Source organism: Cynocephalus volans, chromosome 12, assembly GCF_027409185.1.
Source record: "Cynocephalus volans isolate mCynVol1 chromosome 12, mCynVol1.pri, whole genome shotgun sequence".
Lineage (NCBI taxonomy): Eukaryota > Metazoa > Chordata > Mammalia > Dermoptera > Cynocephalidae > Cynocephalus > Cynocephalus volans.
The window spans coordinates 3734640-3747668 of record NC_084471.1 but is presented as its reverse complement, the minus strand read 5'-3'; the positions used below and the strand labels follow the sequence as shown (position 1 = coordinate 3747668).

At 54.2% G+C, this 13029-nt stretch overlaps 1 pseudogene; it reads left to right on the top strand.

The window, feature by feature from the left end:
• Positions 1 to 3584: 3584 nt before the first annotated feature.
• On the top strand, positions 3585 to 4232 carry LOC134361021 (peroxiredoxin-like 2A; annotated as a pseudogene).
• Positions 4233 to 13029: the final 8797 nt, after the last annotated feature.

Below are 13029 nucleotides of genomic sequence, written 5' to 3'. Positions count from 1 at the left end.
TTAAAAATGCCGATTCTCTTTTCAGAAGTAGCACATTCACTCAGCACTCAGCCTGTAGGAAAAGGCAGTGACTTATCAGACCAAGGTTCGAGAGGGCTTGGGAACTCCTCTCAGGAGAAGGTTCATGGGCTCCAGCGTCTCCTGGAACTTCCTGGGCTGTCCCTGACTCACGCTGTGCCCAGGAACATCACAGTGGAGCCTTTGGGGAGAGTGGTCATCAGGCTCTAGAATAGGAGGCTGGCCCTGGGCAGACATGGGCTCTGGCCCAGCTTGGCCACGGGGAGCTCTGTGGCCACAGAATGTGTCTGCACATGAACAGCACCCACGAAGTCCTAGTGATTGCTATTACTGATACGTTTTGAACCAGGTTCTTCCTTTTTTATTCTTAATTAGCCTAGCAATGTTTTTTTTTTTTTACTTGAACCTGCCTGTGAGGACACAGGTAGAGGTTGCTAGCTGGGTGTCTCCCTTCCAGGGGCTCCCAGGGACAGGGGTGACACCCTCAGGGCTGGGTAGTGGCACGTGCAGGCTGTGCTTCTAGAGTTCACTGAGGTCCTTCCCTCGGGGATGAGCTGAGCCCTGGAAGGAGGTCAGGAGCAGGAGGGAGTCAAGTGCATACATAATTTATTAACTTTGACTTGTAAATTAAAACACCCAGTGGTACAAATTAGGGATGAGCTGAGGGAAAATGAGAATCTGCCTTTCCTTTCTGCAGCTTCACATCAGAACTCCAATGACTTTAAATAAAAACTGGAAAATTTTTTCAGTTATTATGCAGATGGGTTTTAGGCGTCTGGCTTCTCTGTAGTCACGGTTTTATGTCCAACATGAGAAGCCTCAGCCGCTTCCGTGGGGGTGGGCTCTGCCAGCAGTTGGACTGCCCTGAGATTGGGGGGAGGAGCAGAGATGCTGGGAGAGAAAGACTTTTCTTGATGAGTTCATGGGCCATGCACGTCCGACTTCCAGTGGGATGAGCCGTCCCTGGGCTGCATGGGAGGGGACGGGCCAGAGGGAGGCCCCTGCCCTCTCACACCCAACTCCACACTCCATGGTCTGCAACTCAGAGCCTGGCATCCAGGGTGAGTCTCGACATACCTGAGGGATGGACAGACTCACACCAGACATGTTCTCAGAAATGGCTGCTGGTCAGCTGCCGGAGGTTCATCCACAGAGACCCAAAGCAGCCAGCACAGCAATGGGAAGCCCAGGGTGCCCGGGATAGGAGCCCTTCCTGGGTGGAGATGCTCAGACCAGACAGTGGGCACCAAGGAGCTTCTGGGGGTTGACCTGGGGCAACCTCAAGCACAATTTGAAGTGATCTGTTTGTGTGTTGGGGAAGGGTGTCCATTCTGCAGATGGTGAAGTTCATTCAATATGATTCAGAGCTTCTTCCTCCACTGGCCGACCCTATGCTGTAGGGGTGGGTTTAGGATGACGGCCCAAGACCCTCTTTCAGCAGCTTTCCCAGGTCCCTGGTGTATTCCACTTCTCCCCATCTGTGGGTGTATTTGGATCCAGATTGGATGCGACTCTCCTGGGTGCTCTCTGCCATTCCTATACAGTGGGTGCTAAGATTTTACATGGCAAGGATCCCAACATCCAGCCCAGTTTCCCCACAGGACTGGACATAAAATGCCTGCCCACCATTGATTGGATGGGAGCAGCCAGCAGGACCACAGCTCTCAGGAATGCTGTTTCTTCCCTAAAGGGTCCTGGCATTGGGGGTGGGGGGCAGTGCTGGAGCAAGCTCTGTCCGATGACCAGCATGGTGGATGCTACTGGTGTCTGGAACATGGTCGGGGAAGCTGGTGGGCTTTGTCTGGGCATAGAGCCCAGGGGGACAAATATCCAAAGTCCCACAGAGATCTGGGCTGCTGATGGCTCAGAAGCCAGGCAGTTTGGAGGAAGAGATGTCAGGACTCTATTAATATGCAAGCTTGCTGAGAGTGGAAACTGTCTTTACTGCTCTCCTCTGGAGTCCCCTTGCCTGGTGCCCTTGATAAGATTAAATTACACCAATCAATTCTGGCCACACTGGGCTCCCCAGGGTGAGGCAATAATAAAGATCATCAGTCTGGGCCTATCCTTGCCCTGACCACTGCTGCCTTCTCTCTGATTGGATGAAAGCTCAGGTGCCTGGAGGGGATGTCATGTACCCCATCTGTAGTGGATTGAATGTCCCCTCAAATTCATTGAAGATTGAATTGTGTCCCCCAAGTTTTTTGTATTAGAAACTTAGCCCCCACTATGACTGTTAGGAGGGTGGGAAATCCTATTAAGGTAATTGAAAGGTGGGGCCTTGAAGAGGTGATTGGATTGTAGGACCCTGCAGTAGTGAATGGATTAATAATGGTGGTCAGACCCTCACCAGGTGTGTTCTCTGGACTTTGGACTTCCCAGCCTCTGACATTGTAAGCAATAAGTTTCATTTTCTTACAAATTACCCAGTTCTAGGTATTTTGTGGTGAGTGACAGAAATGGACCAATGCACTGTCATCTCAGCCAGGGCTGGGGTGGGGGTACAGTGTGGTCTGCAGCCCATGCGTGGTTAGTCTACTCCAGAAACCTCCCTACCTGTCAGGTGGCCCAAGATGGAGGCTGCACTGGGTACCAGGGGACGGCACCTTGAGCCAGCTTTGCTTCTCCATAAGCTGTGGGGTGAAGGGACAGAAAGGTGTCCTGTCTGCTGTGGGCCTCAACTTTCTCGGTCACCCCCCATTCCCACCCAGCTCTGGGAGCCTGTATAGACGATCTCTCTGTGTCCCATGAGAAATGCTCCCTTTGTCCTGTTCCCAGGATTCCACGCTGCTCTTGTCCACAGGTGGAGGAAGACTGGCCTGTGGTCACATCGCGTGCGAGCTGGAGAACAGGCCTTGCTGCCCCATCCCCACCTGACATTGACTGAGGACCTCTGTATGCTGACGATGGGGCTTGCATGTCACGGACTCTGGGACGCGTCCGTCTGGCGGGGAGGGCATGGGGAGGAGGGCTGGGGCTCAGAAGGTGCCTCCTTCTTCTTTTGTCTGTGGGGTCAGTGGGTGGGTGCCCCCACACTCCCACTCGCTCAGGTCACCTCCCAGTGCTCGGCTGTGTCCTGGATGCAGGGAGGCCACACTGTGGTGCCCACCAGCGCATCCGGAGAGGACGGCAGCACTTCTCGTGGGCGCTGCAGAGCCGTTTTCCATCCTGGCTCTTCCTCTCCAGTGGATGTTAAAGAGATTAAAAAGTAGACCCTCGGGGCTGGGGAGGGTTTGGTCCCTTGGTGCCCCCAGCACTGGGCGTGAGAGAAGGTGGGCAGGAGGGAAACCCTTGCAGTGGGTGCTGCACGCAGGGCTCTACGAGGCACTTGACGTCTGAGTAGGTGGTGTCCACTGCGGCACAGGACTAAGGAGCTTTGGCCACTCTCCATTTTGATGTTTTCTGGAGATTGACTGTTGGCAGCTGAAAGAGCCCCAGGGTTTCTGCGTGGCCTGGTCCTGCCTCTGGAGTGACTGAGCTTAGGGGCGTAGGCAGGACTCCGGAGCCCCACCTCCCGCCCTCCCCACCGCCCGCTCACCCGTGCTCGGCCTCTTGGTCAGCAGAGGATGCTGTGGACCGAACCAGGCTTCTGCACTGTGGGGAGGTGGTCCACTGGTGAGGGAGCCCTGGGGGCTGCTGCCTCGACATCGCTCCAGGGCAACACAGACGTGTTTCTGTCCAAGCCCCAGAGGCAGCGAGAATATAGACCTGAAAACACTGGAGAAGGAACCAAGAACTTTCAAAGCAAAGGAGCTCTGGGAAAAGAGCGGAGCTGTGGCTGTGGCTGTGCGGAGGCCAGGCTGCTTCCTCTGTCGAGAGGAGGCTGCAGACCTGTCCTCCCTGAAACCCAGGCTGGGTGAGCTGGGCGTCCCCTCTACGCGGTGGTGAAGGAGCAGGTCAGGACTGAGGTGAAGGACTCCAGCCTTATTTCAAAGGAGAAATCTTCCTGGAGGGAAAGAAGAAGTTCTGTGGTCCCCAAAGACGGAAGATGATGTTTATGGGATTTTTCCGTCTGGTGTGTGGTGCGACTTCTTCCGGGCTGGGAATGGAGGCTTCTCTGGAAACCTGGAAGCTGAAGGCTTCATCCTTGGGGGAGTTTTTGTGGTGGGATCGGGAAAGCAGGGCATTCTTCTCGAGCACCGAGGAAAAGAACTTGGAAACAAAGTAAACCCAGGAAGCTCAAACCACAGACTTTGGCCTCAGAGAAAAAATGATCATGTGAAACTGCCCAGCTCAGGGATAACCAGGGACACTCGCCTGTCTTTGCAGGGCGTGTTGTTTCAGCTGGTGTCTCTAAGGAGTTAGAAACCCACTTATAGCATATTCTCAGTATGGATTATTAACATATTTTAATATTGCATTCTGTTTAGGCCCAGCAAGGCAAATAGCGTAAAACAAGACTGACAAAGATCTAAGAATCTGATGAGGATTATTTCAGCTAAAACCTGAAAATTACGAGGCTTAAAGTTGACTGCTGCATCTCATTGCAACTGTTTATAGTATTCGACTGCTGTTATTTGAAATTGTTTTTATCTTTCTCTCTTCAAAAATCTAGAAAAGTTGGTGATTGACTTGAAGATTAGAGAATGAATATAAGATTTTTGGCTTGTGTGTTTTCCATTAGAAACTTGCTGTATAATGTCATTCTCAAAGTGATATGCTCCGTGATGGTTGGATAAAGGCAAATTATAAAGTGAAATCTCTTGTTTCATTGTCTTCCATTCTAATCTCAGAGATTTGTTTTTCTAGAAGAAATAATGATCTCTGGCTCTAATAAAATTATGCATCAGAAAAAGAAAGAGATTAAAAAGTGCAGGTACCGATGGGGTGGATGTAAACGGTGAGGTTAACGGGGCCTGGGTCTGCACGGGTCTTGGAGAAGAATGAAGTACGTGCTGAAGGGAACAGGAGCCATTCCTGGAACTGAATGACAGAGACTGCTCTAGTGGAGATGATGCTTCAAAGCAGGTGACGTGGAGCAGGGACAGAACCAAAGGCCCGAGGGTGCTGGGATGCCTTCTGCACCACAGCCCGCTGCCACCCGCCTTGACCACGGAAACATTCGGGTGTGCTTTGGAAAATCTGGGCACATTCCCGTGTCCCCTCACACCTTGTTGCTGTGGAGTATTTGCTTCATCAATCGACAGGTGTGCCCGAGCATCCGCAGAGTGTCCAGAGGGCTAGTGCTGCATCTTCTCTCTGCCCCAGACACCAGGTCCTATTTGTGTCCTTGAGGCTCGGCCTGGCAGCAGGCTGGGGACGGAGCCTTCAGGTCCAGGCAGCTGCTAAAGAGGGCACTGGGCACGTCAGGGAACAGGGAAGCTACAGGTGACATTCCCGGGCTGTCTCCCCCAGTGCTGCAGGGAGATCTGTGGTCCTGCAGAAGCTTCCGAGCTCAGGCCTCCACGCCCTCTTCTTGGCTGCCCTGGGGCCTTCATAGGCCTCACAAGTGATGGGTCTGGGTTCTGCTCAGACGCTGGCTCTGCATCCTGTGAGCTCTCTGCATCCCGTCCGTCTGGGCTTTCTCTGGGCACAGTGGGCATGTCTCACTGGATTGAGAGGGGGCATGGCATGCAGTGTGTAACTGCAAAGCCCAGCGTGGGGCACATAGTAGGGCTCATAAATGACAGCTGCACTGGGGCCTGCACTGTGCAAGGCCAGTGATTTTCTTGCATGGCTGCTCAGGCCACCCAGGCTGCTCCACTCTTTCATTTGCTATTGCTTGGACCCACCTTCATATCTTTGCCTGGTCAGCTCTTCATTCACCTGGAAGTACCCTTCCTGCTCTGGCCTGCCCGCCCGGTGCCAACCTGTTACCTAAGGCCTTGGCCAAGACCAAGTCCAGCCTCTCCTGTCCACCTTTCTTCTTCCCTAACCGTGGTGGTGCATGGTGTTCACCGCACACGTCCTTCCACCCCCTCTGTCTGTTGAAATGCTGTGTCCTGGGCCTCTGGGACGTGGGTTCAGCTTAAGTGTGCACTTTCTGTTCAAGCACAGGTCTTGAACATATCAGGTTCTCCATACGCATTTGACCAATCAAGTGATTGAAGGAGGGTTTGATTTCCACTGATGGAGTGAATGCTTTGGAGCTCAGAACTCCTGCAGGCCTACAGCAAATAGACCACACAACCCAGCCCTCCCATCACTCTGGAGGGACCCGGAGTTTCCATATCAGCTCTTACACGTAGGCAGCTGCAGATGAGGCATCTAGAAGCCAAAGTATGGCAGGGAAGCTGTGCCAGAGCTGGCTAGTCCTGCCCCCAGGAGCTGGCTGCAAAATATCCAGGGATTTTGCAACACTTGAGCTCACATTGGTGGCTGGAATCAGCCATAGTGGGAGTATTTACACTGCGGCAATTGGGGGAGACTACACCACTGCCCACGCCTCCCCACGGAGAGCTGGTTGTTAGCTGTGACCAGCACACCACTGACTTCCACTCAAGGGGCTTTCTTTGTTTCATCCTGGATCTGTCTCTTTCCTGATAGCCTCTGTGCATTGTGTTATTTTTTTCTGCACTTGGTGTCCTAGGAAGCTGGCCTCTTGCAGCCACATCCCCCGCTAGGGCAGGCCCTGGCCACTGTACAGAGGGCAGGGACATCACCGTCCTTCTCTGCACTGGCCCTCTGACGGACAGTGGGCGGGAAGCGGTCTTGTTCCCAGGTGGAGGGCGAGGCTTAGCCTTGTCACCAGGTCTCGCCCGGATGTGATTTCCAAGTGATTCAGCTATGCAGAGTATCTGGTGTGCACTGAGGCAGATGCCATTTCCCTGGACACACCTGATGTTTGCAGGCGTGATGGTTTGTTTGCTGGTTTACATGGTCTGGATTTGAATCCGTGCTTCCACCCTGGAGCACATGACAGTCAACATGTCTGCATCCAACATGGCAGGCCAGAGCATCCTAACACTGGCACAAGTGTCGCTGTGTCATTGGTGTGGTGTTTGAGGATAGAGCTGTCCCTGTCCAGGTGGGAGAACTACTTGGGGACTGACCTGCGTCTACCTGTTCTTCATCATCTCACCAGCTGTGGGCCCAGTGCCTGGCACCCAGCACTGTCCTAACATGTTGGCAGTATCCATAAGTGATCACAACCCTGTTATGGCCTGGCGTGGGGGCCGATCGGTGTCTATCTGTCTCCCTCACACTGCTGTGTGTGTTGTCACTGACACTGTCATGGGCATCATCACTGACACTGTTGTGTGTGTCGCCACTGATGCTGTTGTGGGTGTTGTCACTGACAATGTCATGGGTGTCATCACTGACACTGTCGTGTGTTGTCACTGACACTGTTGTGTGTGTCATCACTCTGTCATGGGCATCGTCACTCCCATTGTCATGTGTCATCACTGACACTGACATGCGCATCGTCACTGACAGTTGTGTGCATTGTCACTGACACTGTTGTGGGAGTCATCACTGCCACTGTTGTGTGTGTTGTCACTGACAATGTCATGGGAGTCCTCACTGCCACTGTTGTGTGTGTTGTCACTGACACTGTCGTGGGAGTCATCACTGCCACTGTTGCATATGTTGTCACTGACACTGTGGTGTGTGTCATCACTCCCACTGTTGCGTGTGTTGTCACTGACACTGTCATGGGAGTCCTCACTGACTCTGTCATGGGAGTCCTCACTGCCACTGTTGTGTGTGTTGTCACTGACACTGTCATGGGAGTCCTCACTGCCACTGTTGTGTGTCAGCACTCCCACTGTCATGTGTGCCGTCACGGCCACTGTTGTGTGGTGTGCCGTCACTTTCATGGTGTGTGTGTGTCACCCTGTTGTGATTGTTGCTGTATTCTTACAATGATGATCTTAGCTCAGGTCACTCCAAGTCTGGCATTTTTCCATTATGATTAGTTTATATTCTCACCCTGAAGTTTGGCAAAAATATTGAATCAATTGTTTTTAATTATGCCCATCTTGTACACTTTACATTACTGGAACAGCTTGATAGTGCTTTACAATCCAAATAGCCGCAGGAGCACTGCTCAGTATCCTGGCATGGAATACTGGAGTTTTCTTTTTGTTTAACTCATAAACTATCTTCAGAAGTGCCGTATTGTCCTGATTCCGTTGTTGGTCTCCCCGTTACGGCTCTGTTCGTCGTCCTGTGTATACCTGTGCATACGAAGTGAAGCCGCAGTAAGTGCTAACCGTGGTGTTCAGTTTATTACCTTCAGATCTGATTGCTTGAAGGTGGCAGCCATGGGGTGGGGAAGAAGAGGCCTTGGGCAGCAGGCGGGTGGTTAGGGCGTTCTTCCACACCCCAACTGTGTGTCCCCAGGCACCTCGGACCCTCTCTGAGCTCAGTCTGCTATTCCGGGAAGGTTGGGAGTGGGTTGGGGGTGTTGTGCCATGAGCAAAGACCTAGCAGGGAAGGTTGGGATTGGGTTGGGGGTGTTGTGCCACGAGCAAAGACCTAGCAGGGAAGCTTGGGCCAGCTCTTCAAGACAAGGTGTGGACTGGTGTTTACAGAGAGACACGCCAGGGTCAACCCCCAGCTCAGACTCTTCCTAGCTGGGCGAGAGTGGGCAGGTACCCTTTTCTCTGAGTTTTGGTTTCACTATGTATAAAATGGGCAAAACAGCTGTTGGGGCTGTTGATGGGTGAGATGCAATGATGCACGTCCAGTTTTCTGCACAGCGTAGGTCTGTCGGGTGGCCTCTGTAGCTACTGTTCTAATAAACAGACTCAAGAACCTGGGACAATCACCTGTATCTTTCAGGTTTGAAATGTGACCTTACTGGTTAGTGTGTCACTCTGTTTCCCAAATGAACCAGGAACCTACTTTGACCTTGTGGGGATGAGGTTACTACTGGTGGGGAGGGGCCAAGCCCGGACTCTCCATGTCCTACTTGAGAGGCGACCGTTGGGATGGGGCTCCCCTGGTCCCCCGAATCTTTCCTCTTTCTCCTCCAAGGACCAGCGAGCGCCTGCTGTGCTGTCCTTCCCTCCCCCAGCCCAACAGATACAGCGGGGCACACTCAGCCCAGGCACCGGGACTCAGCCAGGCCGACCTGCAGCCTCGGCTGGAGGCACAAGCTCCAGGGCGTCCCCGAGGAGGAAGATCTGGCCCCGAAGAGCTCTTTGCTGATAGCCTTGGCAGCTCCTGGAGACTCGCCGGCCAGGCCCTCATTTCGGGGAAGAAAAATGCCTCTGCAGCTTATAAAAAGGCCCAGCAGACCCCTGTTGAGAGAGCCAGGCCGTTCAAAGGGAAGAAAGATGCTTCCCGAGGGCGCTGGGCGTGCTGACTAGTTTAAAAACCCACCGCTTTAGATATATGCTTCTCAATAAGCACAGATATTGGGCACAGGGCAAAGAAAATAATCCATTTCAGCCTGCAGGAGCAGCCAGCAGGAGCGCGGGCCTTCATTTCTTTCTTTATTTCCTTTGAAAGGAGGCCATGAGATGAAATGGAAAACTCCCGGCCTGCCGGCTCCTCCCGGAGTGGGATCTGATGACACAGCGGCTCTTTTTAAGCAGTGCTCCAGATGGGCACCACTGCCAGCCCCTCCTGGGGCTGGGTGACAGGGCAGTGGGTCCTGCAGGGCGTGAGCAGCCCGGGCAAGTCCAGGAACTGGGAGCAGCGGGGGCGCGGGAGGTCGCGGGCTCTGGGTCTGCTGCTTCTGGGAGGGAAAGGGGTGCGAGCAGCTGGGAAGGCCGTCTGTACCCAAGCTGGTGGCGCCCATGGGTGCCCAGAGCGACGCAGACATGGCCATCCCTGGAGCAGCTGCTGAGATGGGGAACCAAGGACAAAGTATCTTGGAGCAGTGGGGAGAGCCTGGCTCAGCCTTGGGGCACCTGCGTTTGGGCCCTGGCCCTGTGGTGGATGAGCTGGCACCTTTGGCACATTCTTCGTCCTTTCAGGGCCTTGTTCTCGGCTTTACCTACTGAAGTGAGGCTGTGAAAAGTTCTGTGGTGCCCACAGCAGCCCCACCTCCATGCGGCCAGCACCACTCAGCCAGGATCTTCGCAGACTCTGTCTTTCCAGACAAGGCTGCTGCAGGGCAGTGACGTCACCGCTGCCTGAAGAAGGGGTGTCCAGGTGCAGAAAGGTGAGGCCCTGCATGGTCCCCAGCATGTGCGCCAGGCAGCCCAGCTGAGGTGCCATCCAGCTTAGGACTCAGGCTTACCCCAGCCTGACAGACCCATGTCCTGCGGCAGTTGGGTCAGGCGGCTCTCCTGTGCAGCAGCATCCTGTGCCTGACAAGCCGGCCTGGCATCCACAGTTCCCGTTCCCTGCCTCCCAGCACACATTCCCACCTCTGCTCCCCTCACTTCTCAGGCTCTCACTTCCTGCTTCTCCCTCAGTGTCTGGCTACTTGCTTCATTCTTGGTGAAAACTTCTGCAACCCCACCTCCCATACCTTCACACTCTAGTCAGAATTAGCCCATCCTGCTCCATGCTCCCAGAATCCTTTGCACCTCTCCTGCAGCCCCTGTCCACTGACCCTCCAGAGCAGGGATCTGTCTTGTGTCCCAGCCTACATTCCCCAGGAGCCCCTCGTTAAAACTAAAATATTTAGCAACTTTTTAACAGACCCTTGTGGGTCCCTCTGGGAGCACTTTGAGTATGACATTATATCACCACCTCACAATAGCAGAGATAGAGAAACTGAGGCACAGGGAAGATGAGGCAAATGCTCACAGAGCTGCAGCCTAGGGCATAGCCTTGGTTTTCCTAACTCCATCACGGCAGGCCACCTGCACGCGTGGGTGTCGCGAGGTCCTGCCTGCAGGGTGGGGCTGCAGGTGTGTGCTGCTGTGTGCACCCTTGAGCAGCAGGGACAGTGCACACAGGACTCCGGCCCACCTCTCTACCCCTTAACACCAGTGCGGGGCCCCCTGCCGGGCCCCCTGCCCACCTCTGGCAGGCCTGCTCCAGGGCGCCCTGTGGGTCATGAGGCTCGTCGCTCTTTTGAGTCCTGGGTACTTCATCCAGAACTAAAGAGGCCTGGCATTGAGGTGGCAACATCTTCATGCCTGTTCCTGCACCCTGCACCCTGGAGGGCTTGAAGGCATGTGCATTTGCAATGCTCTTTCTCCAGTGATGCCGTCTAGATGTGACTTCATATCCCAGCTGTGTGAGCTCAGGCAGGTTTCTTGACTGCTCTGTGCCCGGGGTGTTCCTCTACCAGCAGGGATGACAATAGTACCTCCTAGACCTGTGCATTAAGGCAGAGCTCTCAGCAGGCGCTGGTGCCATGTAACTCACACGTGTGTCTGCTGTAATCACGCTAAAGGTCTCCAAACCCACATCTCGGAGTGCCAGCCTCCACCTGCCCACGTGACTCCTCTCACCTGTCTTGGGGCATCTCAGCCCAACATGGCCAGAACACAAGTTTTCACCCCTCTTCTCCCAACCCGGCTCCCCTCAGGTAGAGGCCCCACTCCGCTCCCCGCTTCCACTGCAAACCGCCGGTTTTCCTACTGCCCGCGCTCTCACCTCTCAGCCCGCCCGCGAGTCCTGCCGCTCCCCCACAGTGCAGACCCCAACGCTTCTCGCCAGCCTCTCCCTGCCGCCCTGGTTCCCCCTAAGCTCCTGTCACTTCTCGCCTGGGTTGGCCTTGTCTTCCCCTCATGCCCCCAATGCCAGTCAGACACATCGTCGTCAACCCCTCCCCAGCAGCTGCCAGCCGTGAGATAGCATCGGAGCTGTCATATTTATCTGCCTATCACTGTGCTACAATCACCCCAGAACTCAGTGGCTTGAGACCACAGGACCCGTCTCATGTTCTGACGGGCAGGATGCAGGGTTCTCCTGAGACTGCTGTCAAGCCGCTGGCCGGGGCTGAGCCTCTGCTTCCCAGGAGGCTCCCTCTCGTGGCTGCTGGCTGGAGCCTCAGTCCCTCACTAACAACCCCGGGACTCTCCTCAGGATGGCCTGAGGGTCCTCAAGACTCTGCAGCTGGTCTCCCAGGGGGTGGGGGTGGGGCTGCAATTCTTTTACAAGCTTCAAAAAGTTTGTGCAAAATAGAATGAAAAGAAAATGCAAAAAACTCCATTGTATATGTCATCCTTCTGCACCACACTGACCTGCCCCAGTACTTCCTGGAAGGAGACCCTATAGGATGTCCCTACACATCCATCTCACAGGTGGAAGACAGCATAACACAGTTCAAGGCTGGGAGTGGCTTGGTCACATTTGCAGTTCAGAAAGTTTTAGAAGATGGTTCCTGCTGCTGATCAGAGCAGGAAGGCAGGAAGCTGGAGTGAGGAAGTGGTGCCACGGCCATGGGCTCACTCAGCAGTTTGCAGGGCCCTGTCCTGGGTCACTCTCTGCAGCAGGGCAGCCGTGGCAGCCTCTGTCTGCCTGGAGCATGTTGCCCAGCAGGGGTGAAGGACAGAGGGCAGGTGCCGGATGAACCAGGTTGCTCCTGCAGGGGAAGCCCAGGTGCTGCATGGGAGGGAAGTAGCCACCGTGGCTCCCCTTGACCTGACTCCACCTGCAGCGGCAGGAGTGGGAGGAGTGGGTGGGGCCTCTGGGCATGTGCCAAGAGAAGGCCTCCCAGGGGTGGGACTGGAGCTGCCCTTGAATCGAGTGAGAGCCATCAGCCCTTCTGGCACACAGTGGCGCGCTCCACCCGTGGTTCCCGCCCACCCACTACTGCACAGGTGGGAAAGTCACGGGTCGAAGGCGTTCTCCAGGCAAGGAGTCGCGGGGCCGGCGCAGAGCTGAGCACCGCTCGGGAGCTGTGTCCTGGCCTCGCCATCAGAGAAAAAGATTTGGAAAGGTAATTTGAATTTATAAATCCAATTCCAGTGGGGTTATTGATGTGCAAAGAGAAGAATACACAAATGAGTGGAAAGGTGTACACTCGATTGGCTCCTGGATTATTTATTTATCCCTCAGAAGTGCTTATGGGAGGATGACAAACATTTGTTTTATAGATGGAGCCCAGAGGACTGACCCTGCTGAGAGAAATCGGGTTATTAGTGCTCCGACAATTGAGTTTACACAAACTTTTACTTCCAGTTATTAAGAAAAGCGGTGAATTGATAGTCTCAC